Genomic DNA, 26,985 nt, shown 5'->3' with positions numbered 1-26,985 from the left:
TTTAGCAGGGGGACCAACACCCATCTTTTCTGTAAAGTGTTTGGACATCATGGAGTACGTAGTTTTTGTATTTACAGTATAGAGGCCGGATATTATTTCTGTTATTACAGTTTTTGTTCTATTTTTACAGGGATATTGTATTATTGCTACTGCTACAGTCTTCTGCCTCCGGGGTGCTGGGTCTTGAGCAAACTCAAATGCAGGCTGGTCAAAGTCGACTGCTGTTTACATTTGAAAAATATTTCAGAAGTGTGAGACCATCCTTTCCACACCAGTGCACTTAAACGTACAGCAAAATCAATAATTTTCTCTACGACTGACTAGGCTTTTTCCAGTAGGTCTTGCACAGTTAAAAAGGCATAAACCACCCTCAAATATAAACAGAAAAAACTTGCAATAGTGCTAACTGCGCAAAAGAAAAATATTTTTGTGAGATGTTTACAGAAATACTTTCATGCTTTGGTTAACTCCCTGAGACAGAAAACCTTTCTTAAAGGAAGAAATATTGTTGAGTCTTTATTTTTATTTATTCAATTTGTCCTTAACTAAGTAACAAAGCAATATTCTATTTCAGAGGTGTACCTAAGAAGTAATTTAAAACTAACTCTTCCTTTGTCCTCTCTTTAATTACTCCTGATGTCCTGATATAGGTTTCTGTACACATATGTCTTTAGATTGCTTTTTAATATAAAAACTATAGATTAGGATTTTATCATTTGCATTTTATATCAAATGATAAAATTTATATAAAGATAGATAGATAGATAGATAGATAGATAGATAGATAGATAGATAGATAGATAGATAGATAGATAGATAGATAGACAGACAGATAGAAAGATATACACACATACAAAAACCTAAGAGCTGAGCCAGTTCAAGTCAGGTGAAAATCAAGTGACTTTCCAAATCTCAGTGTTGATTATAACACCACAAGAGTTTCTGTGGTGCAACAGCACCAAAATAAGGGCATTCCACGCATGAAAGCTGAGGATTCCCTTGAAAGAGAGAATCCTTTACCCAAGGTGCTGAGTAGAAAAGGAGACACCATCTTGACTAGGGGTAAAACCCACCCAGAAAGTTAATTCAGAAGTGCCTTTAATTTGCAAAGGGGTTTATTTCCATTCTCTCTCCTGTTGGTATAAGTGTAATGAATGGCCAGAGAAACCTCACACTGTCAGGAGTTCCAGGAGCTGGTTTTGCAAGCCAAACCAAGTGGTTTCACCCTTCATTTCTGGGGCAGCGACCCAGCTCATAAACTATGTAAAAAACTGTAATAAACTGTGACCTAAAGTTAAGCAAAACAAGGAAATCAAAATGAGTTTGGTGGTAATAGGCAAATGAAGTGACCACTTGCAATTCAAGCATCACTGATAATAAATGTATGCACATATGTGTGTTTGTATAATATCTCTTTTAATTTGTGATAATAAATCCTCTTGGTGGAAACCTTAATGTAACAGATATTACACAGAATGCTTTGAAAATTAGAACCATTAAACTGGTAAAAAAGAAACCAGCAAAATTTAGGTAAGTAGAAGGATTTACATGTGGGAATATTTTTTTTAAAATTGACTTTTTGCACATAGGAAAAAACAAAATTAAGCTTTCCTTAGCAAGGACCATTATTCAAAGGACAAATTATTCTGGTCCACAAGTACCATCTGCTACTATTACAGCAAGGGAATGAAAAATGTAGTCACTTTATGCTTTGAAAGTGCTTATTCTCCTCTCTCGTGACACTCAGAGGGGATGATAATTTTGCATTTTTCAGTTTGTCCCCTATCAGGGCACAAAACCTGCTGCCTACACAGGAGCAAGGAAATCCAGCACAGGTTTCTAGCCGAACACCTCTGGTGGGAGGAGGATGAGTCTGATAGGTGGCTATAGGGCTGCATGTTAGGATTAAAAAGCATGAGGAGATTGTGTTGGAACTGAAATCAAGCAGTAGACACCATCCAGCCAGTTATGAAAGCATCATTACACTCTTACAGCAAAAGTGCTCTGCAACTACCTACTAACTGAAATACTAAGAGAAAAATAAATGTATTTCATAGTCTATGCAACTGCTCTACTCATACAAATGTAGGTCAAAAAGAAATGAAGTTACAGTTCTAGTGCAGAAATCACAGGACTATAAAAGAAAGGTTATTCACAAGTTTAACTCAAACAACAGCTATCTTAAAAATGCGAAATGAAGAAATGCATTTTACTACACAGACCAAAATGTTATTTAATTGAGTATCCAATAACAGATAGCTACATGCCCATGCTGGGTCACAACATCATGTTGTTTGATAAGGCACATCACTCTAAATGTTGTATTGTGCATCTGAGCTTGTTTTCCAGACTGCACCAGAGTGACTGCCACAATACAGCATAGCCTGAAGTCACAGCTCTGCAGTCCCACTCCTCGCCAGACGCTGGAGAGCCTCTGTCAGGGTCGACTCTTCTGTCTTCAAAGTGCCTGTCCACATGAGAAATGCACCTGGGAAATGCCATTCGCCAGAGGATTTGTCTGACATCCATCCATCCATCCATCCATCCATCCATCCATCCATCCATCCATCCATCCATCCATCCATCTATACTAATCTTTTTCAACTAAATTAATCTTTTCTTCCAGCTACTAGCAAGATATCCTGCAGAACTTTTCCCACCCCACATGGCACAGCTATCACTGGTACATCCCATCCAGGATGCTGCCTTTCAGTGAAACCCCTCCTTGCTGAATTTCAGGAGGCTTTAAGTTATTTTTACAGTTATCACAAGACCCATTTCATATCTGTAGTCATCCAGATGACCACAGTGTCTATAAGAAGTCTAGATTGCCCAGCTGACATTCATAAATTAGTAGTAGAATATCCATAAGCTTATCCAAGAGTGACTCCATTTTGGTTCATACAGAGGCTCTCAGGAGTGCTGATTCTTTCACTTTCTTTCATGAACTCTGCTGAACCAAAGGCACACATTACACAGCTATATTTTTCCAACCAGCTATCATGAACATTTATATTTCCTGAGATAACAGTCTGCCTTTTAATTTAGCAGCATTTTGTATAGAACGCACATTACAAATTAATAGATGTTACTAGCTTTAAGTTCTGTGTATTATATCAATCATTGCCAAATCAGCTCAAAAAAGGTACCTGGCTACACAGGCTGAAGAGTGACAAAGGTGGCTGGATGTCATCCTAGCTGCATGCCTTACTTGGTTGCTACTTTCTGCAGCCTGGAGGAGGACTCCAATTGTTTATTAATGCCTATATGTATCCTCAGAATCAACGCCTGTGCTAACAGAAATTGGCACCACTCCACTGAAGTCAGCTGAATGTTTGTAACAAATGAACAGCTCCTCCACAGCAAGCAAAATTCTGCTTTCCTTTATGTATCATCCCACATGCCCATAGGATTTTGCCTTGGTGATTAAAAGAGAATGACTCACAATAGTGGCTGCAGTGTCTTCCAAGCCAGTCCCCGCTTCTGTAGTGCTCTACCCTCCTTCCAGCTGACCTTGTTTGTGTGGTCCAAAGTAAGAGAAGAAACCCTTGGCTCATAATAAAGACAATACTATTTCATAATACCATTACATGTTTATCCTTGGAATTCACAGCACTTCCAACATGCAGACTCAAACTAAAGGAATTTGGTGTCAATGTCTTGTTCCTGGGACAGCAACAGTCAAAACACTTCATTCCTAAAGTCAGCAGCAGGTTCATAGAAGTCTGGAATAAATAGATTACATATTCTATCTATTCACCTGAAGACTGTATAAAATTTTAAAAAGGGAATTGTCATGTGAATTTAATATACGATACAGAACCTTACTGCTTCATACATAATTTCGTTTTAGAACTAAGAGAGCTTTCATGAACTCAAGTAAAAAGCAAGTTTTCTCTTCCACTTTCAATTTAAAATCTCTCCAGGCTTGTAAGCCCACATGAGAGAAAAAAATTAACGTCACTTCAGAATTCTCAAAAATAGCAGTTTATGCATTCAAATATGTAAGTTTTTTTCCTAGGCTCAAAAGGTTTTCATCATTTTTGATACATCTCTAAGCAAAAAAATAACAACTGAGGTATAGAAATGTGGTTTTTCGTGTGTTTAATAAGGTGGGGAATGGCAGTGAGCCTGTATACTAACAGGAGAATCACTGTTTAAACCCCTGACAACAGATGCACTGCAGCTCTCATTTATCTTGGATTTGCAATGAAAATAATTACTCTTGATAGCTCCATCTTGTAAATTTGGAGTAAATTTCACCATACACTTAGGTGTAGGATGAAATGTCAGAATAAAGGGGACCCACTCTCACCTTGTGCAGCTTCCCTGAGTCTGCCCACCATGCAGTCAGGCAGCAGGTACCGCAGCACAGCTCCGAGCGCTGAGGAAAAGGCTTTTTCTGCCTGGGAGGAAAAGGTTCAATGGCCTTTTGCATTAAGTGCCTTTTTCTCTAGTTAGCAATCTGCTTTCCACCTAAATATAAGCTGTGAGTAGTCTAGGTATGAGATGACAGGTTTGGTGTTGAAGCATGCCATTCCCATGAGATTGCTTTTTTCGTCAAAGCCACAGCTCACATTTTAGCCAGGCAGTATCTGAAAATCCTACAGTACCAACTACCTGTATAGCCATGATAGCTAATGTGACAGGCTTTGTACAGCTGAAGATAAACATAAAGATAAAAACTGGACCAGATTACAGAAAAAATTACACTACACAAGGGTATGACCAGCATGATTATACTATAGTCAGAGCGATGTAACTGAATTAATTTCTAGCTCCTAGAAATGTGCTGGAGTCCCCACAGAGGTGTAAGAATTAAGCAGGCTATAAGTATATTGCAATTTTTGTCTTCAACCTTCAGGCCACTGTGATCTGTGAAGGCTTCACCCTCCACATATAAGCACAGTGATCATCCTGCTCTAGCGGTGCACTGCCAGGTTCCACTTCAGCTCCCACCTCACCATATCCAAGAGTAGTGTATAGGATAGGAACTGTAGATGTAAAATGTAAGGATGATTAAGATTACTGGGAACTCTCTTCTGGAGAGGAGCCACATTTTCCTTAGTCTTCCTTTTATAACCCAGGTATGTAGGTATGTACCTACAGAAAGGGTTTTTTGTTGCCCTTGATGTCCCCATCCAGATTTAATTCTCTCAGGGCTTTACCTTACCTAACCCTATCCCCAGCTGCTTGGCCAATCTCACTGTATTCCTCTCAAGCTGTCTATCCTTGCTTCCATCCTCTGTAGGCTTCCTTTTTGTGTCTGAGTTTGTCCAGGGGTTTCTTGTTCATCCACATAGGCCACATGGCATTTTTTCCTTATTTCTTTTTGGGGATACATTATTCTTGGCCTTGGAAGAGGCAATCCTTGAGTATCAACCAGTTGTATTGGGCCCCTTATCCCTCCAGGGCTTCATCCCACAGGACTCTACCTAGCAGATCCCTGAGGAGGCCAAGGTCAGCTCTCCTGACAAGCAGGGTAGAGAGCTTGCCGTGTTCCCTCCTCACTGACCTAAGGATCCTAAACTTCATTGTTTCATGGTCACTGCAGCCAAGCTGAATGATGCTGTATCAGTCACTAGAAACACATACTGATGTCCTTCTGTGTGCTCAGTGTCTCCCTTTTATCTTCACTGATACCAAGGCTTCATTAAACTCCCACTCAGTTATCGCACCTCTTAAGCCAGAATGGTGTTGCAGTAGAAAATAAAAACAAGTCATTAGAATGGAGATTAGTGGCAAACTCATTTTTAAGCCCATTTATATACACATATCTCACAAGGGAGGTGATGATAGCGTGTTCAGGAGTGCATTAATCATAAGAGCTATATAAGAAACCTGCACTGCAGGTTACCTAACTATGTCACATATAGTGTCCATGAAGAGCACAACTTAATGAAGACCTTGTTTCATTTTTGCTGTAGGTAGCACAATGACTTTGCTGGGTGTCCATTAAATAGGGTTCACAGCAGTCACAACTCAACACTGAAATGGATACTGAATAGCAAATAAAATTTTCTCCATGAGTTCAGCTTTACCCCAATACGCAATAAATACAGAAGAGGCTATTCATATAAAAAACACTTTTTTTCCCTAGCCCTTGGTAATACACTGCTGTATTTCATGCAAACCAAAACATTTTCTTACTCAGGTGTTACATAAAATATCATAATACCCAAAAAGCATCATAATCCTGCATCAGGTTTCTCTGTGAATAAGTTTTAACACTCATAACTTCAGGAGGATTCTTTCATTGTTTGCACTCAAAACATAAATACAGAAGTTTGATTACATCAAGGAGTTGTACATTTGTACTTTTGCAAAAAGATATTGGCTATTACTGGTTTGAGCCAAAATATTAGAGTTCTGCTATCTTTTCTCTGAGATGTTCTTTTCTCACATATATTTCTTGGTCATAACAGGTTAATTACCTAATAGGATTTTTCCCTGTTAAGTAGCGACTTTGTCTCTTTGAGGTCAATGGAAAACACAAGACATAAAATCTATTTGTTATTAATGTAGTTCTTCCAGCCCACATAGCCAGAATTTTTTTTCCAAAGTGAATGGAGCAGTAGCAATTTCTTTATAAAATGATTAATTTTTAACCCCAATATTCAACATCATTCATCTCTGATCATTGAGTCCTCAAGAAAGCACCTGAAATACTATCTCGTTTTGAAGTAAATTCCAACCGGGCATTAATAGAGTCAAGTTTCAAGGAAAAAGGAAAAAAAACATTCATGTAAAGAATCTCAGCTTGCTCTAGAGTTGAGTTGCAAATTTCTAATTTCATCACACATATTGTGCAAATGTATATACATAGATACAGGCATATGTATGCATGTATATTTATATGTACATACAGTTTCTGTACAGGAAAGTGGCAATTTTTGTGCTCTAAGCTTCTCATTTTCCTTTCCATTAGCACCACTTCTTAAAATTTAAACACACTGGAGTTTCTCTTCTATTGCCTTGATATAACACTTCTTTCTTTTCCCAAACCTTTGTCTTTCTTCATCAGCCACAAGCAATTTTTTCCACATTTTTTCTCAACTGTAATCCACATTCAAACTACTCTCTACAATGAAATATTTAATGTCTGAATGTCATCTTATTGGTATCCTTTACATATCATTTAATGACTTGTAAAAACAACAGTAAATATCTTTAGCATTCCAAAGTAATATATCAAAACATTCAAAATAAGAATGCAATTCTCAACAGCAGAGAGTTTTATGACCCTCTCCAAGCTAAAACTCACATTTTCTCATTTAGGTAAAATTTTAAAAGTTATCAGAATGCCTCTAAGAAGAGCAGATGCAACTACATATACCATACCAGCAACGCATATTAAAAGTAACCAGTAATTTTTTAAAGTTATTTTAATAGATATTAGGATATTTCAAAAAAAAAACTAGCTTAATGTAGAACAGCAAATAAGCAAGTGTGTGCTGCTTTCCAATACACTCATCATTTGGTCAGCCCACTTCAGGAAAATCAATCCGTGCAGTTTGTCTACAAACCGCATTACGCACAAAGTCACAGCTCTGAGGATTGATGCCTAGAAGGAAAGGAGAAAACACTCATGCATCAAAGAAAAACTGGGGGAAAAGTCATCCATTGAGAAACAGCAGTGGAACTTTCCTGTATGTTTGAATGCCCAGCTGCAGCCCTGACGTGCCATGCAGCAGGGAGAGAGCAGCCAGGCTCATGCACCCAGAGCAGAGATGGATCTTTAGGTGAGGAGCAAACATGCCTGCTTTCCATTACTCCCTTAGACCACCTTTTCAATAACTCCTCACACAGACTTTGTATGAACACCAGCAATGCAAGACTGTTATTCTAGCCAAGCAAGATGCAAGATATGGCCTGCTCACGCTGCAGGTTTAATACACTTGTTACAGTGACACTGTATTCCCTAACACTGCCCCCAAATTTGTCATTTAAAGGGCCCTGGCACTTCCAAGTGTTAGAATGGTGGCATCAGCTGTACAATTAATTGCAACCATCCCACCTATGAGCTGTTTAAAAACAAATTGGGCCAAGTTCTTGTCACATTACCAATAATCTAAGGCTCACAGATTTTAAGACTGCAAGGAACAACTACCAAATCATCGCCTTGCATAGAACAGACAGTAGAAAATCTGTCCTAGACTGGGCCCTCCAAAAAATGGGGCTGGAGCTGCATAGGGCAGATCTACGTGTTCTGCCTTACAGCAGCTTAAAGGCTCCCTGCTTTACACTCACCTGGAGGGGAAAAAGTCTAGCTGAGCACTCGTTTGACACAAGGACATCTCGAGGATGCAGCACTGTCCATCCCTGGACCTCAGCTAACCTTTCATCTCTGCAGAGACCCTCCTGTGCTGGAATCATCTTCAATGCTCATTTTAAGCCTGTTTTAGGGAAATGGTGTAAGATGCACAGAGGGCACACCATGAAGACATTGATTCTTATTAACCCATCTTATAGGGAAGAAAATGGAAAATGAGAAAATCTGTGATTTTTTATTGCCTGGTTACTCTTGTTACATGCCACGTACAGAAAATATTTAATAAATCTGCAGGGAATTTGCCTGACTAGGAATTGAGTAAAGAATGACTTATCCAGAAACATACTGCATGTTTAAGTCTGATGTGACAAGACTGCTAGGACCATGACAAGCACGCTACCCTGCAGTAGGAATTAATCCATAAAATTCATTACACTTCTGCTGATGAAGCAGTGGTAACTTCACAGTCTTTTTCCACACAAAAAAAAGGCAAAGATTTGAAATATCATTTAACACAGTTTTTGAGCAGCCTATTAAATGGACCAAAAACATACTTTCAGACCATGAAATTACTAATTTTTGCAATAGGGTAAAAAATTTCTCCTGGCTTAAGTAGAAACACAATAACAAGTTATCTTTGCTTTAAACAAAAGTGCTACTCATTATGTTACAACCTATCTTACTGCAGGAAACACTTACAGGTGATCTATATCTACCTGATGCACTGCATCTCAGTCACAGGGGATATTTCAGAGTTCACCTTTGAAACGCTCTCATACATTAAAAGAGAGCAAGATGGTGAAAATTGTTGAGTTGAGGCACGAGCACAAACCCGAAAGAGAAATAAAATCATCACCAAACTTCTGAGCAAACAAGTAAACAATTACAAAAATAAGGTCTCTACATATTCCACGATAATCAATTCTACCCTTTTTATTGTTTTAATATCTCTCTCAACTTGGTAACATCATGCTGTTACAAATTCACATGCTAATCTGGCAATATATTTCTGACTCTGTCAGAACCAACTGCAAAATTCCAAACACAGCTGAGCAAGGCCAGGATATCATTCCCTTCTATGAGGCATTGCAGCAATAGGAAAAGGTGTGTTTCAGATCTTCAGGGTTTTACATTTGCTAGTACACGATAATGAACACACAGAATATTGAACTAAAGCCAACACATCTGTGACTACAAGTACAAATCAAATTCAATACTGCTAATCATTGCTCTGCTTATTTTTCAGTTCTGTCAGGCTGGAAAATACCCATTTGATTGTATGCAAACCTTATATGCATATTTATATATAAATACATATATATTCACCTTATTTAGGATAAAATCAGGCATTAAAAAAAATTCTACATCTTCTCTCCTAAAAACAATATGCTTAAAAGAATAATGAGCCAGCTGGGAATGTTAATGATCAGACAATAACTGAAGGGACTGTTTCATGTTTTCTACAATTATTAAGTTGATTAATGTCAGTTATGATAGGTAGTACAAAATTTGTTTGGTCATATCAATGCTTCGGATATTTAATCACCTGCGCACATATCTCTTGATATTTAAAGATTTCTGAAAACCACATTAATTTGCCACACTTCATCCAGTTCTATAAATAACAGTTTGGTTTACTGTGAAATAATTAACACTAAATGGCAAAGCCTCTATAATTGTCTCACCCACTAGCTCCTGACAGCTGGGAGAGGGGCAGAAGGTGTGCACTGCTGTTAATTCGGAAGGGAACATGTGACACAACCTGACATGTCAAAGTGTGAAGGGATTTTTGCCACTTTGGTAAAAAAAAAGTGTACTGACTGGAGGAAGAAAAAAAAAAAAAAAAAGATGAAGAGGACTTGGAGGTTGTTTTATTTCCACATCATTACATGGATAAGGGAAACAGAGCTATAGCCATTTTTAAATGTCTGTAAGTTTCCCCCTCCTCCTCCCTGTTCCCTTGCTGCTCAGAGCTGTTGAGTAACAGACATTTCAGAGCGTGCATGGGGGAAGTAAACAAATGCATTGCTACTGTAGTTGCAGGGCAAGGAAACATTGATGTCACTGCTGTTATAATCACATTAGTAGCGTGTGTTAACTGTAATGTCATGTTTGATCAACTAGTCAGGTCAAAAGCCCTTCAAAATACAGTCTGAACAGAAGCACAAACCAAAATGGCAAGAGAATCGGCTTCCAACAGTTTTCTCCACGTACAGACCCCCGTTGCAAAGGTGAGCTTTCAGTCACCAATACTCAATGTCAAATCACCCCGAATCACACGATTACACTTTACAGTTGGCTGAGTCCCTGTTCCCCTGCTTGAAACGTGAATTTGATGTTTCTCCTCCTCCCCACGGTGCACACGCACCCACACCCTGCGGCACCCGAACACATCCCGCCAGGGATAACGCACACCAGGGATAACACACACCAGGGATAACGCACACCAGGGATAACGCACGCAGCTGGAGTTTGCTCCTATCCCTGACAGCTTGTCTGTCAAGGACAGAAACAAGTGTTTGGGACCATTTTCCTTTCAGCAGGTCTTTTCCACTTCAAACACAATGTGTTGCTGTCTCTGCTTCAGCACAGGGTATTCAATACAACCAAACAGTAAGAGCAGAAATCGCCAACAACAAATTCTCTCAGGTGTGAAAACGGCTGGGCAGGATACATCCCCTCTTGTGTCCCAACAAGTCAGCATGTACATGCTCACCAATTGTGTACTTTTGATCAACATTTTCTGAAATTGCCCAGCTTGTGGTAAACCCTTTTGAGTGTTAATCCTTTTACAGAGAGTAGCACATAGGAAATGCAGTGTCAGTGAGACCAGACACGGAGCGCTCCCATCCAGAACTTCCCATGCACATTTTTCCATCATCTCCCCCACTTCTTTCCATCAACCTGGCCCTAGAAAGGAGAAACTCATCCTGCTTCACATCGCCTCCCCGAAGTCTGCCTGCTGGCACTAGCCGGGTACCTGACATCCTCCCTTCATTTTCTGTAACTTCCCGATTTGCCCCTGGACTGATGAGGCATTGACTTTCCCCATCCCCTGGGCTCACCTTTTAGGTCTGCCTGGCGGCGCAGCCACCGCCTGCATACCAATGTGGGGCCGCAAAGGCAGCGCGGCGGCCGCGCTCCGGCACCCGCACCCCGCCGCTCCCGTGGGCGCGCTGCCTTTGGCGAGTTGGCACCTCGAAAAATTTAAAGCGGGGGGACACGGACACGGGGGCAGGCACAATTTATCCCGGCCAGCAGGACGGGTCCTGCTTGTCCCCAAGGGACACGCATGCCTGCGTGCAGCGGGCGCTCAGGCACGCACATCCACGGGTGTGTGTGTAAGCGGCGTGTGTACGGGGCGCCTGTGCCACATCCATGTTCGTGCGTGTGCGAGTGTGTTTGTGTGTGTGTGTGTGAGGGGAGGGGAGCGGAGCGGGAGGGAGAGAAGGAGGCAGCCCCGCCGCACCCGCGCATCCCCCGCGCCGCGGAGAGCGGAGACTCACCGGGTCACCCTGGTCTCTGAAGGTCAAGCTCAGGTTGGTTTCTTGATCGCAGTTGTCCTCCGGGCTCTTTCGGCTCGGTCCCTCGCTCGCTTTCTTTTTTTTTTTCTTTTTTTTTTTTTCTTTTTTTCTTCTTTTCTTTCCTTCCCCTTCTCTTCCCCTGCTCGGCCGCGGTGGCGGCGGCTGCCGCCCGGAGGGGCTCCCGCTGCCGCTCCCGGCCCCGCGGGGTGAATCTCGGCTCCTAAGCCCTGGCCCCGCGGCGCCGCTCAGATCCCATGGTCGCAATCCACATCGCGGCAGATGTACCACAGAATCACGTAGAGGATCAGCAGGATGGCGAAGATGAACAAAGCCACCAGGATAGCCTTGGTCACCGGAGAGATGAGGGACTGCATGTCACCCGCGGACCGCCGCCGAGGACAGACGACTCGAGAACTACACGGGGGCAGCGAGCGCGGACGGATCCCGCGGCCCCGCCGCCACCCCCGCCGCCGCCGCCGCCAGCGACCCGGCGGGCAGCGGCGGCTGGCGCCGAGCCGGTGGCGGAGTGCCGGGGGCTGCCTCGCTCAGCGCCCCCGCTGCGGCGCTCGGGCGGGCGCGGCGGCTCCCGGGCGGGCGGGACGGGGCGGCGCGCACGGACAGCTCGGCGCGGCGGGGCGCCCGGCCATGGGCACCGCGGCCCCCTTCAAGCCCGCCCTGCGGCGGCGGCGGAGCGCGGCCGGGCGCCGGCAAACTTAGGCGCGGGGGCGGCCCATGGGGGACAGGTGTCAAGCGCCCGGTCGCCCTGCAGGTCTCCGACGAGAGCCATCCACGGGCGAGGGAAAGTTGCGGGCGGGACGCGGCGGGCGCCGCCGCCCCCGGCCCCAGAGGGAGCGTGCGGGGGCAGAGGGAGCCGCGGGCAGCGCGGGCAGCCCGGCCGCGGCAGCCTGGGACCGCGCCGGCCGGCGTGTTCCGCCCAGCCGAGGTGTTCCCTCCCCTCCCCGCCGCTCGCCCCCTCCTCCCTCCTCCTCCTCCTCCTCCGCCGCCTCCTGCGGTCCCCCCGCCTCCCGCGGCCGCCGCGTCGCGGGGGAGCCCCGGGTGTGTGCTGTGGTTCCAACTGCAGCGGGGTGCGAGGGAACGGGATTCCCTTTCCCTGTCCATCCCCTCCGCCTGCACTTAGCATCTTCATCCCCCATATTCCCCATCAGAGACCGACCTGGAGCGGGGGCCGGCGGCGGGGAGGAAGGCTGAGGCTTGTCTCCGTTTTCTAAGCAAAAAGGTCACTCCTGCCCACCTCCGAAAAAAATAAACGTTTTTTTTTTTTTTTAATTCATGCAGGTCGGCATGGGTCACAGCCTGCCAAGCTTCCCTCTGCGGTTCTGTGCCCTTTGGCACATGCACCAAAGGTGCACCAGGACAGATAGCACGAAAATAGGACAGGAAGATGGAAATTGTACGAAAGAGCATCGCTTGCATATTCACCCCCAGCAGCAGGTCTGGTTTAGCTTTCAACTCACCCCCGAATTCTGCAGCGCCAGAAGTGCCCGTGTAGTGGCACATCACGTGCACACCAACCTTGGCACTCTACACCTGAAGTATGTCCAGACACCTGCCCGGCACAGCTGATCAGGACCGGGCTTCCAGGCAAGGAGCCAGGTGCCCCAAGCCCAGCCCTGCGCTGTGAGGCAACCAGAGATGCAGGCACCCCTCCCTCAGGTCACCCAAGCAGGTGAGGGCACCCTGGGCGGGACACAGGCTGCTCCTGTGGTGTGAGCTGCTTCTGGTACGATGCAAGGAGTTGCCACCCTTGATCTCCAGTGGGGACTGACCAGGTGCATCTTCACAGAAGATTCTTGCTGGATTTCAGTTCTGACTGCAGTTGTATCAAAAATACAGAAATGCAGAAGAACATAATTGAACCGTGTAAGAAAGGGCTGAAAGAAACCCTGAGACATCAACCCCCCAGGAAGGACAAGAGCAACTTTATCAACAGGGAGAAAGAAAGACTTAAACTTCAATATACAAAACGTGGATAAATGAAGGATAATCAAATTTGAGGGGAAGAAGGTAAGATACTGCTATATAAGTATTCCAGGCAAAATACTCTAGAGGGAAAATACTCTTGTTATTAATGCCAAGCATGGGAGTTTAAGATGGAGTGGAAAGAAAATATTAGGAAATATTAGGAAAGACAAATATTAGGCCCTTAAATAAGAAGACCTCTAATGCAATGAAATGTCTAAAGGGTATGAGGTAATATCTCAAGAGAATGTGTTGCAGGACATATTTTACAGCTTTTCAAAAAAACTCAGCTTTTTTGTGCAGAAGGGATGGTTAGCAGCACACCACCCCTGTCTCTAGTGCTTTGGTTCCCCATCTGCAGTATGCAGATGGCCATTTTTCCACCTTTTTCCTTTGGTATGACCACCTTGCCTTGCAAAATTTTCACTGAACCTTTTTTGTCCTTTGAAATGATTGCATCTTGTTTAGAGCATCTTGTTTACTTGCTGCCGGGGTGCAAGTACCAAGTTCATACAATGCAGCTTGGACTCCAAACAGCAACTCTGCTCATTAGTTTATAATTTCTAATTCAAAGGAGTGCTAGGTTCTGGAGGCAGATGGCTGGGTGCTCATGTGCTATTCTTTGAGACAAACGTTTTCTCATCCACTTGCTGGACATTAGTATTTCCTTTGTAGGAAGGTGACATATCCACACAGAATAGTTGTTCAGCTCACACTCAATGGTTTGTGCACTGCCATCAGCCTTCCTTGGCTTGGCAGCTCTCGATAAAGTGGTACCAAACCTGGCAGGGCCAGGCACAGTAGTGGGAATGGCAAGGCATGGCTGATAACCTCCGTACTCGTCAGCAGGAGAAGCAAAATAATGCATCATCATTTCTGAGACCAAAATGTGATTGTGTAATGTGCAATCTGTTCTGAACCGGTTTTGAAATCCGTTTGTTTAATTTGCATGTACTTATGCATGAGGGCATTCCTGAGTAATTAAAAATATATAGTCTCTCTGAGTTTGATGTTCTGTCACTGGTGGAGCCTGAGCCAACACAAAAATCACAAGTTAAGCAACAGATATATTGCCAAAGCTGTCCTTAGTTAAGAAAGCTGATTTAAACAAGGAAGTAAACATAAAAACCATCTTAGTTTTCAGATGTCTTATTAGTAAGCAGCAGGGAAGAAGGAAATCGATCTTTGCCAAGTGAAGAGAGATAACAGTGACAGAAAAATCATTTTAATTTCCACCTAGTAAGCTGATATTAAATTAAACGGGAATACTAATACATGTAGCTTTTAGTTTTCTCTTTCTTGATTCCCTTTGAAAATGTGCTGCTTCAAATATACATTTGCAAGGAGAAGCATGCAGAAAAGAAGGGTAAAAAGACCTAGAGTCACAAGATAATGCAGGCAGCTTTAAATGCCCAAATTAAATCCCATGCTAATGTGAGGGATGCTTGTGTGACATAGATGGCGCAAGGAGCCCGGGCTGTTTCTCGTTAATTTCACCAGCAATCTTAGCCAAAATGAAGTTATCCTTGCTCCAGTTGGCTTTCCAGTCCTCCTGCCAGGATGTTTATTCAGACCTGCTCAAATCTATTGGAAAGACAGGGTCAGTTTTAAATTCCCCAGGCTTGGACAGTCTATGTCATCCTGGATTCCACTAATGGGAGCAAATCCTGGGGATTCATGGTGTGTCCCTGGCTTAGGAAGGGATCCGAAACCATTGGATCCCTGGGACTTGGCTGATGTGTTTGACAAGGAAACAGCCAGTGCTGTGTGCTGGTGGATAAGGCTTGTACAGACAGAGATTGATGCTCAGAGAAGTTTAACTGTTCATATTCTCTCACCATAACCCCAAAATTGGCAGCTAAGCAAAACCAATGTGTTTCCCTCTTTCAGTAAGGACAGCAGCAAACTGGGCAGGACACTGATGAGTTGAGGTTGAAATAAATCACATTTTTTAATTCCTTTATCAATGAAAACATCTAACCAGCCTAATACCTTTTTTTTTTATAGGGCAGTTGCTTTTGCATATAATTTCAGGGGTGTCAGTGAAAGGCTTGTGATTTACACTGGTGTTAGCTAGAGGCAGTTCTGGTGCAGATAGTCAAACACAGACTGATCATTTCTAAATATGTCCTCTCATTGCATGCCCAGTTTCTAATGGCTTAGTGGGAGTTTTAAATCCAAGAAAAATACAAGAAGACATTTTCTGGTTTATTAGAATGATTTTCAGATTTACAGAACAATTCCTTGGAGAATGAGTGTCAGAAACATGTCTAAGATGCCCAGTGAGTGCACATGGCCAACTGTTCCTGGAATGTGTCTGCATTGAAGAGGGTCACACATGTTAGAAACACTAAAGGCAATTGTGAACAAACAAGCTGGAGTGCAGCAGTTTGTCTGGGATTGCTGCACAGTGCTCAATGCATGTTAATTTACCCCAACTCTCAGTCTATTATCTTAAAAATTGATATAGTCAGTAGTTTTTTGCTGTAGAAAGTTTTATTACTCACTGACTTCAACAAAACCAGTATTTTACCTAATTACAAGAAAGTACAGTTAATTAGTGAAAAATTGAGTCTAATCTACTAAAATAATAATTGAATGTGAGCAGAAACAATGGAAAACACATTTTTAAGGGACTGACGGTGCTTATCAGAGCCCTCCAACTCTATAGCATCTTACAAATCATTTCCAAGCCAAAAGTGATGGAATGACTGCCTGGCAGCTACCTCTGTAGCTTTAGTGATTTTTCTGAGTGGATGCATGTCTATATCACAAAAACACTGATGGAAGTGGCAGTAATTAGATTGGACAAATCCACAGATTACATGTCAGGCTTCAGGTACTGCTTTTTGGGCCAAAATGCACTGTTGCTGAGACAGTATTTGTTCTGTAAATCAGAAGAGAATTATCAACCATCTCACATTTCATGATGATGGACACAACACAAAAGCCTGGGTAGACATGAACACGCAGCATGAAGAGCAATCAAACAAACAGAACATATCTCCCTCTCAAAAGAGTGAGCCAGAAAACAAGATCTGAGTTATCAGATCCCCTAATTAATGGACCTCCCTTTGGGAAGCTATTTGGATGAACAAAAGTAATGAGAAAAACCATAGGAGTTTATAATCCATATGCAATATTCAGAAGATGCAGTTTAATGTAAGGGGGTGTAAGAGTTTACATTTTGGAGAAATTCACAGCAAGGAGAGGTACAACATAATGGTTATTTAAGGGGAGAAGAAAAAGCTCCTATTGGCCAGAGCAAAGAACAGATTAACTGAGTTTTAGGCACAATGCAGCTTGGAAAAAAGTGTTCTTTATAGAATACTTGAGAGTAGAAATGCAGGAGGGAGACAGGAGTTACATATTGTCAGGCTGCATCACATCAGTAATACCCTCCTGGGGTACTGGAGTTCCACTTACAGGTTAGAGTGTTTGGGAAAAGAAAGGCAAGAAAAAGTAACTAAAATTACTCAAGGCTGTAAGAATTGAATCTTTATCAAATCAAAGCTTCAAATTGGGGCAGAAAATCAGGTATGTCTACTTTCCCAGACTCTCCTGAAGCTACAGATGTAAGCCTTCCCGTGTTTTCAGGGGAGATAACAGCAGAGGATGGACAGATCTGTTTGCCTTTGTGTTTACTTAGAGGCCCTCTCAGCCTCTCACTACTCATCTGGCTTATGGCACAGGCAGTTACATTTGGGGTAGTCTTTGTGCTATTGCCTCACACACTGCTGGGCCTGTCCTTGTGCTGCTCCTGATCCAAACCTGACCTCATCCAAGAAAAAGAGGGAAGATGGTTTGTGTGATGATGCAGGAACTGGTATGGCCTGGCCATAGGGACCATATTCACTGTATTCCCCAGGTTGGATTTCATCCTGTACCTAGCTGAGGCTGTGTTTGATACCAGCTGGATTTATTCTTGATGTCATTGTCTGCTAGAGTGACTTGGGGTTTCTAAGATACCACGAGAGCAAGTTATATGTCCCTTGGTTTTACAGTGGGGTTGGGACTTGGGAAAGCTCAGTTGTACCCCTGTTTGTGGCATTGCTTTGCTAACCAGGTTTGGGTGATTTACTTAATTCTTCTGTCCAGGATGAGTAGAAAGGGGATGTGATTGCATTGCTGTATTGTTGTGAATGTAACTGTGAAATACTGCACGTTCTTGAATATCATCCTTTTTCAGATATCAGCCAACTGTTACTGGCTCTTAGGGAGAGGAACATGTGATTTGACAGATACACTTCCCTCACGAGAAAAGTCAAGCTGTTTAGAGAATGAAGGTACTCCTAAAATTGCCACTTGCTCAAAGCCCAGATGCACTTTTGTTCTTCAATTTTATCAACAGGAATTTGAAAACCTGGAATAAACTCAGCAGGCAAGTTAAGAGAAGGGAGGTTCAAAGGAGTTATCTCTGACCTAATTGTCTACAAACACTTTTGATACATGTCTTTTGGATTAGAGAGCAGAAGAGAGCTTATGTTAGGTACATGTTCATCCTAACAGATAGCTAATATGGCTCAGTTGTGTTTCCATCAGATTTCAAAAGAGAAATTCGATGAAACTTTAATGCCTTCTCCTTTCTACCTGGTACAATTGTGGAGAAGTCTATAATTTTTTTTGTTTGACTCTTTAAATGTGCTAATCTAGTCTTTTTTTAAGTTAATGCAGGGAGAGAGAAGTATACAAATTAATTAGACCCTTCCCCTTCCCCTTCCCCTCCTACACACTCCTACACAAATATTTTACAAATACCTTAGGTTATAGATTTATTTGCTCTTAAATAAAATCTGTCATTTAATATCATACATTTGGGATGAAAAATATCTGCTGAAAACCAAGCCCAAGGTGAACCATTTAGAAAACATCTAGAGGTTGCCTGACATCATATTGAGTTCAGTGGAAGAAGAGCTGGTGGAGACGGTTTCATTTGTTTTTGCATGCCCCTTTAGAGAATCCCTAATGAGTTAAAGATTTGGATATTGAACATCAAAACAGAATCCTTTCAACTTTAAATCATTTTCTCTAGCCAGTGACCACAGAACTGTACTTTGGGACTAATGGCTCCATTCCACCACTAGATACACAGTTTTGCTGTGATGGAGGTTGGCTCCAACAATCAAGTTGTCATTTAAAGAGCAGAAAGATGTCCTGAAAAAAAATGATAGTCCATGTGCAGCGTGAAAGTGATCCATATAACTAACAAAAGGCCCCATCCTGGGTCTGTTTGAAAGATGAGGAACAATGTATTCTGCAGGGAGTGAACTGGTTTTGTCTTCTATCTGTCTCTTGATAGTAGTAAAGAGAGGTTAGACGTGGTCACTGTTAAATGCTGTTATCCTTTAAGGGCATTTGTATTTTCTTCTATAGATTTTTCTTTTGCAGGAGTCACATGTTTATGTTCAACTTGCCCCTCTGTTTCCATGCCATAAGTCAAACTGGCCAGCTAAGAGAAATGAACCCCAAGCTTGCTTGAGGAGCAGGTTAATACCTCTGGCTTGATGGGTGCTGGCAATATGTTGTACTTTCTTCTCTGTGTAGCAGAGTGGGGTTGGTGTCCCCTCATCAGAGCCCACTTTGCTTTGAGCAATTTTTCTAAGGGATAGCAAAAGGCAGCCTGTGTTTGGAGTATAGTCAGTGGAAAGGCGAAACGTGTGTGCAGCAAATAAGGCATTGGGAAAAGTAGGTCAGGGCTGGTCATGACAAAACCACTTGTTTAAAAAAATGTGCAGGATTACCAGGTTTTGAACAGATCAGTCCTGCGTGAAACATGTAACTCGGCTGGGAAGCTTTGTTTATCACAGATCTCAGGAGCCTCTCAAAGCACCTGTGTTTACTAGCAGATGCCCAGCCACTGACAGGATGAGGCTTTAATGAAGTTTAGGAGGAGGAGACTGCTACTAAATAGGAGACTGAATTTATTCAGAGCAAATAAAAACTTGGTTTAAGAAGTATAATGAGTTCAGCTAATTCAACTTATTCACACTAGCAGAAATTTCTAACATTCCAATAACCTGTTGTGATACTGGGAAAAAATATTTTTTAGGTGGTCCCAAGAAGCCTTTCAGATTCAAGTTTGACCTAAGTATAGCACTCAGAATGCCAGATTTGTCTTTAAGGATTTTATTATTTTTCCCTTCATTGCTATAGGCTACACTGTGCTGCAGTAGGGGTGTGTTTTCTGAAACAGATATTCAAAAAGAAACCACATTGGAATACACAGTACAAGCACTGAACACTTTTCCAAAAAGATAGGCACAGAAGTCAAGAAAAGTGGAATTGTGCTCGATTCAAAGCATCATGCCTGATTATCGGGCAAAGAAAAGAAAGATAACAGTGCAGCATGATCAGTAACAGATGAGGATTTTGGCTGTGTAAATGTTATTTTCCTATCAGGATCACACTGTCTCCATTCTGAGCCCAGAGCACGTGCACCGGCTGTCTTCTCAGACCGTCCTTTTCAAAGGGGCAGCTCAGCTTTGGGTGCATGGGTCAGATGCAAGCTGAGGAGATCCATCCAAAGGTTTGTGTGCCTGCAGCCTCCTGAGAAGTAACAACCTGCTATTCCTCACCAGTGTTTTGTGAAAGAAGCACGATTTGCTGCACAGCAGAGCTTATCACCCAGATTTTGACAAAGCTAGTCACAATAGCTTGGCACTTTTAATTGAGCTTTATGGAAATCCTGGCAGCTAAGTTTGCCTGTCTGTCTTTTAACTGTGCTGTACTTTAGGGAAATACTGAATCATGGAAAAGCAAACATTCTCTCCCCCTCAAGGACATGGACACTGGAAAGCAGGAGGGGAATTAAGAGGGCATATAGTGGATTGTTGAGAATTTTCTGCTGGAAAAATTTCCAAGGAAAAATATTCATCTCCTAAAAACAGGCACTTGGTAGAAAAATTTCAGATTTGGAAAGAGCATTTTGGTTTTCACTGGGAAAATGGGCGTGTTGGTTCTGCCATTCCTAGCCAGATGAATCTTACCAGCTGTGCTCTCTGCCTATAGGACTTTATCAGAGGCTGACTGTGGAGCACCAATATAGTTCAGTTCTGCACCATCTTGGCCCTTCTCCTGCTCAGTTCTCTCTGGAATCTAGGCAAGTGGGGTAAGACTGCCATAACCTGCATTCCCACACTTTAAATCAGACCTACACTCACCTGTTTGTGCAACATCACCTAATCTTGCAGTGTACTTCAATGGGCAGAGCTGGAATGCATCAGAATTGGGTTCAGTTTCCTACTCTGACCTGGGCTCCACAGAAAATGCTAAAGAAATCAAGTAGCCTGAAGGCATAAAATAGGGATAATAATAATTCCCTTCATTACAGGTAAGGGTCTCAGGATAACTATGGTAGAGACTATGAATAACCATATATGACCAAAAATGGAGCATATCAAAACACAGATATGTATTGTCATCAGATAGGGGAACAGATTCAGAGACAAGAGCTTTAAAACTGCCTACCCATGCTGTAGTCATTAAAGCCATCCTGAAGGCAGGCAAGGGCAAAATTAGATGTGCTCCTGATGCTTTGGCTTTTTATGCCTCCTGCATTTGAAACAAGTTGTGGAAGCTACAAGGCACCAGAAGCAGTGTTCTTTGCCCAGTATGACCAGAACAATCCTGCTCCATGTTGTCTGGGCCAAGAAGGAAAGGTCAGATCTGACCTGTGACCCTTTTCTAATGTCGGTGGCAGGTGCCCATGGGAAAAATTAACAGCTTAAAAGATACTCCTTGTTGAAAAACATTCCTCTGAGGAGAGGAATATGGAAGTGCAGAGCAGAATATGGAAGTGAGGGAGAAAGCTTCAGTGTTGGGGAAAGACACCCTTCCTACATTTAGCAGACTGTAATATTAAAAGATTTCTTTTTACATTAGTGAAAAAAATCTAGAGTAATGTGTAAAAGTAAAGCCTGCCAAATATTGAGGCCAACTAATTTCAACACAGAAACAAAGTTGCAAGTTCTCATGTCTCAAGGGCATTGTATATTTTTTATTTTAGCACAATGTGTTAAAAGGTGGCTTTGGTACAATAGAGTACAAGTTTTAAAAAGTCTGAAAATGGAATAGACTTGTAGTAGACTTGTAGACTGTTCAAGTGTCCTCAAAATATTTTACTGCAAAATCTGGAACCAGACATGATATTCAAACACAAAATACCAACCACTTAGAGCATCATACCTCAGAAGTCATTAAAGGATCGTATTTTTGTATCAAGGATAAATTAAGGAGATAGGTTAAGCTTTACTGAAATTGTTGGTTACAAATGTGTCCTGTTTGTCTTCATAAAAGATAAAACTGGCAAGATTTGATTACAGTTAAATTGATTAAATTAAGTTAATCATTTCTCTTAACTAAGGTGTAGAATCTAATAGAAAACAGTTTGGACTCTTTCCTTCCGTATATCTCTGGACAATCTCTGTCCAAATTAATTTCTATTAATTCAGATAATATTCTTTATAATATTGTTTACTTTTTTCCAATTTTGTCAAAAGCAGGAATTTATTTGGCAAAAGTATTGACATTTCTAACTTACCGCACCTAACAAGCAAGTAGTATAAGAGCCAAAAGTCTTGAAAATATGCATTGAGCATTCTGTCCTTTGCTCATACAGTGCTTCAAACAGGATTATTTTTATCCTTCCTCTTGTGTAGGAATTGGGAGAGCTTGTCCAAAACGTTTCAAAAATGTATATGTTAAGTATGAGATCAAAACAAAAGTAGAAACTAGAATGGGAAAGTGGCAGAATGCCCTTGCATTTGCATGGCAACATTTTCAGCTGAATCCTGCACCATTAATGTCAGTGAACTTCTATCATTAATGGTCAATAACTTGCTAGAATCTAGATCTGATTTTTATAAATTGCTCTTCAGTTCTGTATCTGCTCTTTTCCCCTGTTCCATAGCTATTTCTTTGTTGGTCTGTTTGTTTACGTTGAGACCTGCAGCTACAGATCAAAGTTTGCAACTTGATCTCAGCAATGCAGATCTGGAGCTAATTAAAACCTAGTTGTACAGGCAGGTTGCTGAATAATAGCAGTTTTGAAAGGATGTAATAAGAGTTCTAGTTGGATAAAAATTAGTTCTATCAAGAAAAGAGAGCTCTCAGCAGGGAAAAATACCCGCATAGTACAGTACTAATAATTCCTAAGGGTGCCTCTGCTGGGTTGTTTTTTTCATTCATTTCTTCTTGTCTGAGAGCTCCACCTAATGGAATCAAAAGGAAGGTATCAACCTTTCAGATTTTCCACTAAAATCCTTTTTACTTTCATGCTGGTGTCTGCATGTCGCCAGGGAGTGTGGGAAGAGGTGCATCTTTTGACTTTTGGAGTAACGGACAATTAGTGAACAGGAGTTTTGTATTATGAAATCTCCTTTTTTAGTAGCAGAGGATTTGAACTTACTGCAGTTTCTGTAAAGGCCAATTTAATATAGGTAAGCTAAATGTCTCTGAATTTTTGCAATCAGTTTTCTTAGCTGCAAGATCTGTCATCTTGCACAGTCAGGGCTTCTTACCTGTGCACACCACTACTGCATATCACTGCAGCACTTTCCAGGGGTAGCTTTCAAGATCAAGGTCTGAATCTGCAGAGAGAATAAATGAGACAGTAGGACTACTCTTATTTACACAAACTCAGAAGAGAATGCTATTGTTACTGCTCTAAAGTCTTTGGTGTCAAAGCATTCCCAAAGATGAAATTTCCACCATCAGTATTACTCCTGCAAACATTCAGAAATAATGAATGATTGTCCCTTCCCTCTGCCCTCACCAAAGTCATGTATAATCATAAAAATCATAAACCTACCTTTTATATTACATTTATTCCACATTTTTTTATTGTTGCTGCAATAGTATTTCAAGGTTTTCTTTGCAATAGGGAGGGGTAGATATTTGCCCTTTCTGCAGTGAAATCTGAGATCCTCACAGTAAGCAAGATCCTTTACTATCCAAGACCTGAGGGACATGATGTAGAACATCATTAAACCTGCAGCCTATAAAACCAAGACAATTTTGTGTAATATTTTTAATAGCTTAACCCCATTACTGACAAGGTGTTATTTTGCTTCAGCACAGAGAGTTAAACCCAACAGATGTAACAAGGCCAGCAAGAAAAGCAAACCAACATGAATACTTGAAAATGCAATAAGAATGCAGTTTGTTGAGGAATATGGCTTCCTGATACCTGTCAGACTAAAATCATTTTACTCTTCAAAGTCTAATTATAAACCAATGGATGCTAGATTAGAAAGACAGCTGTAGGTGCAGACAAGTGTCTAAGGAAATAGAGAGAAAAGGCCATCAGCAGACAGGCATTTTCTACTGGGGTAGAATGAGAGCAGCTGAATCAGATGCTCTGCATTCAAGGTTGCAATGAATGGCTGGAGGTCAGGTAAAGGGAAGTATATCCAGACAATTGTGATGCTTTAAGTACCATATCGGTATGCCAGGACTCATACAGTAGTGTTATTATTATATTGATATTGTTACAAATATTGTATTATAAGCCATGTAAACTGCTTCAATTCAAAAAGGAAAGAACTCAAATAAAATCCCTGAGTGACTTGGTGAAAAAGGTAAGGAGGTCACACTATTGCAAATTTCAACTTATGAATGAAATTACTGGATTCTGAGAATGTACAGAGGGAATAGAGTGTGGGAAATGGTAAACTCACTGTAGGAAGATGACTGGGCTGAAATCAGGGAAAACTGCGAAGTTGTATTTGAATTATGATGAAAGTTACAACAGTCCTGAAGTTATAGTGTGAAATGCAATTGCTGCTGCCTGGATGGAATGTGGTTTGGCATGCATGAAACCTATTCCACAGTGACTCCCCACATATTCAACCTGCAACCTTAAGCACATTGAGAGGGATGAAATGGAGGGTAGAGCATAGTGGAGACATCTCAGCCAGGCTCTGTTGAAATCCTTGCAGGGAGGGGAACTCGATGGTAACGTGAAGCCAATGAAGTGCACAGCACCTGCCAGCCAGGGGAGAGATGGGAGCAGATGTACTGCTGCTGAACCAGCCACTGTGGCAAAATCCCTCCCCTTGGGTGAACTTGGTTCATTACAGCCTAATTGTAACATTAACACACACCTCCCAGGTGTGCCTGCCTCCAAGGTACAACCACCCCTCACTGGGCACATGCTGAATATTTTCCTGACCGCAGAGCACAGTGTTAATAACACCAAGGCTGTGGGTTTGAGCCCTGTGTGTGTAAGACCTGGCCTTGATGATCTCTCTGGGTCACTTCCAACTCAGAATATTCTGTGGTTCTGGGATTTAAGAGCAAAGCGAGAGAATTTTACAAAACTATGTATGACTGGAGTCACTTAAGGTCCACCCAAAATTTAAAGAAATAGTGTGAAAGTTAAGAATGGGAAGAAGTTATGGAAGACTCCATCATAACTTTTGAGATCAGCTGACAAGGCTGAACCTGTCTTCTCCTCCACAGAAATGCCTACTGGATGAGAAGAAACTTACTCTGTGTGCTGAACCATTATCTCAAAATAGCTTTCATTGGTGATTACAGTTTGTCTATTGCTTTAAATTTGGCTTTTGCTATTAACTGCAATCTTCTAAACTTAATTTCCACAATTTTCTATTATCAGACTGCTTATTGATAGTGTGTTATTCCATAAACTATTTACTGTGTATCCTTCAAGGGTGCTAGCAGTCATACTTCATAAAAGTGGGGAGATCCAGGAGGAGGTTCCTATTCCTAAATTTTTATAAAGCATTCAGCTCTGATAGATTGTGCTGATTGCTCAGCACAAGTTCCTGAGCAAGTCAGCCAAACTGCCCTCCAATACAGCACACTGATCAGTGGAGTCCCTGTAATAGGACACTGGCACACTGGGCAGACACGAGGGTCTCAGATTTCCCAGGGCACTCACAGACCAAACAAATATAAATGGTTCAAGGAAACCCCCCTTTTATGTGACATTTACATGCTTGCCCCACAGAATATATCATGCTGCCATTGCTGAAGTCAGAATAATGGTTCCAGGGACCACTGGGGTGATCCAGATGGGTATTCCTACATCCCTGTTAAATCTTGTGGTTTGTACCTGTGGATAGGTGCAGAAATAAGGCTTTGTTCTGAAGGCCTTCCTTACACTTCACTGTAAATTTGTTCTGCTCTGGGAAACTCAGAAATGACACATATGGCCGTGCTTACACTTCAAACATGGTGAAGAAAAAACATGAGGGTGTGAGTCTCCCAGAACACCACTGCTCATGACTGCTCCTTGCCTCAGGCTGGAGCTAGGAAAGGCTGCTCCCAGAAAGCTGTGAGGGAGCAAAAGGCTACAGGTACTATAAGCTTTCTTCTTGGCAAGGAGGCTTAGCTGATTCCTAGAAATGAGCAAGCTGGCACCTACTTCTAGCAACAGACAAATTTTAAGTAATCCTGTGCCTAAAGTCTATGTAACATCTCATGTTCTGGTTTTGGTAGATCCTGATTTTTCAAGTGGACACTCAAGAGCAATACTACAAATAATAATATCTCATTCACCAGTGTTTTCTATATTAAATAGAAAATGAAACATGCCGTGGGAAATGGATTTTTTTTAAAATGAAACCTTGATTTTATTAATTCAGCTACAAGGCATCTTGGACTGTAATAGTCTGTTTTCTGGATTATTTTATTCCTTATATACAGCAACAATGAATGATCTTCACCTCATTAACTTTATGTGTCTACAGTCTTGTGATCATGTCTGAAGCGCATCTGAACTTCCTTTGCTATCAATGGAGGGAAACAAGCACTTTCTAGTGTACCATTCATTTCAGAAAGCAACTTTAGCATGAAGTGTGTCACTTTGTAGAAACAGCCTTTTCATTATATGATAAATGGACTCTAGACAGCTAATTCAGATATATATGTCCAGCCTTGGTCTTATGAATCAGGCTCCTGATGCCTACACTAGACTGCCATGTACATTTGGAAGAGCAGCATGACTGTTCCAGGTGCCCGACTTTCAGCTGGGTATTACTGAGAAGCCATGGGTTAAAGCAGTGTCTTTTTTCCTCCTCTCTGATTAGGAGGAAAAAAAACAGTGAGAAGTCTGGAAAAAGGGGATGGTGAATAAAATTTGCTGAGATTTACTTCTCAGTTGTTCCACTGGCCAACCCCATGACTTCTACTGTCAACAACAGCTGCTCCATGAGGCACCAGAGTCAGGCTGCTCCTTTTGCTCTG

The 26,985-nt window shown here is 41.9% G+C and overlaps 1 protein-coding gene across 3 annotated transcripts in view; it reads right to left on the bottom strand.

The window, feature by feature from the left end:
* ZBED1 (zinc finger BED-type containing 1) overlaps positions 1–11,902 on the bottom strand; it is a 50,782-nt gene extending 38,880 nt beyond the window's left edge. The window contains exon 1 of one of the 3 annotated variants that reach the window (XM_063149668.1): positions 11,779–11,902. The gene's annotated coding sequence lies outside the window, so the exon portion shown is untranslated. The remainder of the gene's footprint in view (positions 1–11,778) is intronic. The other 2 variants (XM_063149669.1, XM_063149676.1) reach the window with 2 other exon arrangements.
* Between the last annotated feature and the right edge of the window lie 15,083 nt (positions 11,903–26,985).

The sequence above is a fragment of the Melospiza melodia genome, chromosome 2, assembly GCF_035770615.1.
Source record: "Melospiza melodia melodia isolate bMelMel2 chromosome 2, bMelMel2.pri, whole genome shotgun sequence".
Classification (NCBI taxonomy): domain Eukaryota; kingdom Metazoa; phylum Chordata; class Aves; order Passeriformes; family Passerellidae; genus Melospiza; species Melospiza melodia.
Note: the sequence above shows the minus strand (reverse complement) of the source record. Positions and strands in the feature narration are given on the sequence as shown.